The following is a 2,994-nucleotide window of genomic DNA, read 5'->3' as shown; positions in this document are numbered from 1 at the left end:
CTGTGCTTACGGGATAGTCCCCACAACTGTTGTGTCTGTTTCTCAAGTTCCCTCACAACTCGATTCTGATGTTCTTCTTCTTCGTCCCCCAGATGATATGGCTAGGACGCACCCGTATGACGGGTAGGCTCGGAGCTCTTCCTGGACCCTAGTGTCGCCCCTCTCCTGTTGTTGCCCCCTATGTCTTCTTAGGTGATTTGGGTGAGACAGCCCGCCTATAACTGACTGTCCTGCCGTAGGTTTGAAGTGAGGCCTGGAGCTCTATACTTCCTCGGCGTTCCGGCCACCGGCTGCGCGCCTCAGTAGGATGTTGCCTCGTCTTACAGCACGACTCCTACTGGTGTTTCTCCTTGTTGTGTTGATCTTGTTTCTCACTCAGCACAATAAACCTCGCTTCTTGTCCTTTCTTAGGGTACCACGCGATCAGGTGCAGGCGCGGTCCCGTAACGTTCTCTCTGTTCGCTAGGCCTCTGTCAGGATCCCACCCCTGACAGGGACCCCCCTGAATCTTCCCCTGCAACACCCTCTGCCACAGGATGTTGCCTGGTTCCAACCCAGTCAGCTTTCTCACTAACTTCCTACCTAACCCCCAGTTTTACCAGATTGTGAGGAGTGGCCTAATACATAGCACCCTTAGCTCCCCCTGGAGGCCAGACTGTGAAGTGTATTGGTGTCTGTGATACCTGGTCAGGTGAACTCCTTCAGTGCCATCAGATGTACCATAGCCCCCCTTAGCGGCGGAGCATCAGTACTGCAACGACCAGGACTCTGGGGCGCTGCACAAGCATCATAACTCCACCAAACCCTCCTGTAATCTCACCAGAATGGCGGGAACAGAAAATCTGCTGCTGGCTGGTACGAGAGAACAGGAGCTGCACAGCACACAACCAGGAAGGAGAAGTTGCAGGGAGAGCTGAGGGACTTATGGTGACGTCATCGTTATGTGATCAGGGGGCAGAGTGAAGGTGCCGCAGCAACAGCAGCAACAGCAGGAAAACTGAGTTGAGTGGGTGGGCCGACCCATTGGGCTTAAAAAAAAAATGATATAAGCCTTGCTCAGGTGCAGCCCCCCCGCATCCTCCCGCCCTATGCACGTGCCCTCAAGTGCCTAGTGGCAAATACGGCCCTGAATGTATGGGCACTACAATGTACTGGGCAATAATCTGGCATATTTTCAAATTTCACTCGGCAATAGCCACTGCTGCATGTTTCTGAAAAACACCTATGGAGTCAAAATTGTCACTACACCAGTAAATTCCTAGAGGGGTAAAATCTCCAAAATGGGTTTATTAGAGATTCTGCTCTTCTGGCACGTAAGAGCTTTGTATATTCAGGGTATGTGCACACATTGCGGATTTGCCTGTGGAATTTTCTGCGCAGATTCTGCATCTCTTGACAGAAAACACAGGTAAACATCTATGCGGATTTGATGGGTTTTTGCTGCAAATTTTTATGTGTTTTTTCATGCGGATTTGTATGCATTTTTGTAAGCTAAATAAAGATGTATTATTTAACACACAAAAAAAAGAATTGTGATGTTATTTCTTGTCCAACCTCTTCATTTACATACTCCATTGAAGAATAATGTTTACACAGACAGAAAGATAGATACATAGATAGATAGATAGATAGATAGATAGATAGATAGATATATAGATAGATAATATATCTATAGATAGATAGATAGATAGATAGATAGATAGATAAATAGATAGATAGATAGATCTATGGATAGATAGATAGATGATAGATACATAGATCTATAGATAGATAGACCTATAGATAGATAGATGGATATGGGATAGATAGATAGATAGATCTATAGATATATGACAGATCTATAGATAGATAGATAGATAGATAGATAGATAGATAGATAGATATGGGATAGATAGATCTATAGATAGATAAATAGATAGATAGATAGATAGATAGATATGGGATAGATCGATCTATAGTTAGATAGATAGATATATCTATAGATAGATAGATAGATAGATAGATAGATAGATAGATAGATGATATAAAATGTAACAACCCTTCCGGCATCACTGCATGGCCTCCCATCCCCCACCTGCTTTACCCACCAACTTACTCACTATACAGGGCCATGCTGTAGGTTCTGTCTTCTGTCGGTTCAATGCTGTGTGCCTCATGTCTCCTGCATGTTATGTGCATGCTTCCTGGCTGTTTGCATAGGGGGGTGGGGCTGGCAACTCCTTATTATTAATGAGACTGTGTGCACCTTCCTAAGGTGTCCCCTGCCAATTGCCAAGAGGCCTCAGATACTTAAGGCATCCCCACCCATTGGAGGATGCCTGAGCAACTTTCTCCCTCAGTTAGTGTCTTGCTACTGAGCTGCAAGGTCCTGTCCTGTCTCAGCCATCCAGTGGGGCTTTGTACAATGGCCTCAAGCTGTGTCTCTTGTTTCAGTCACTTTGTACCCTGGTCTGAATCCTTGTCTCTGTGCCTTGTCCCGTTCCTGATCTTGTCTATACTCGGGTCTATATTTGTTCCTATTGTTTCCTTGTCTGTTTGCCTTTCCCACTCAGCCGTGGGTACCTTTATGTCCATTCCAACCTGCTCCACTCGCTTCAACCTGTGGCTCTGTGTCTCTCTGCTCTGCTCGCCACAAACCTGCAGCTCTGCTCTGTTCTGCTCTGCTGCACACTTTGTGGCTCTGCTAGTCACAACCCGTGGTTCTGTTTCTCTCTCTCTGCTCGCCGCAAACCTGCGGCCCTGCTTTGTTCTGCTATGCTGCGCTCTTTGTGGATCTGCTCTGCCCGCTGCAACCTGTGGCTCTGCATCTCTCTGCTCTGCTCCTTGCAACCTGTGGCTCTGCACCTTTCTGCCCTTGGCTCCGCCTCCAGCGGTTCTGGTCTTGGCTCCGCCTTCTGCCGTTCTGCTCTTAGCTCTGCCTCCTGTGGTTCTGCTCTTAGCTCTGCCTCCTGTGGTTTTGCTTTGAATCCGCTCCTCGCGATCCTGCTTTACTTC

This window comes from Ranitomeya variabilis, chromosome 3 (genome assembly GCF_051348905.1).
Source record: "Ranitomeya variabilis isolate aRanVar5 chromosome 3, aRanVar5.hap1, whole genome shotgun sequence".
NCBI classification, from domain to species: Eukaryota; Metazoa; Chordata; class Amphibia; order Anura; family Dendrobatidae; genus Ranitomeya; species Ranitomeya variabilis.
Note: the sequence above shows the minus strand (reverse complement) of the source record.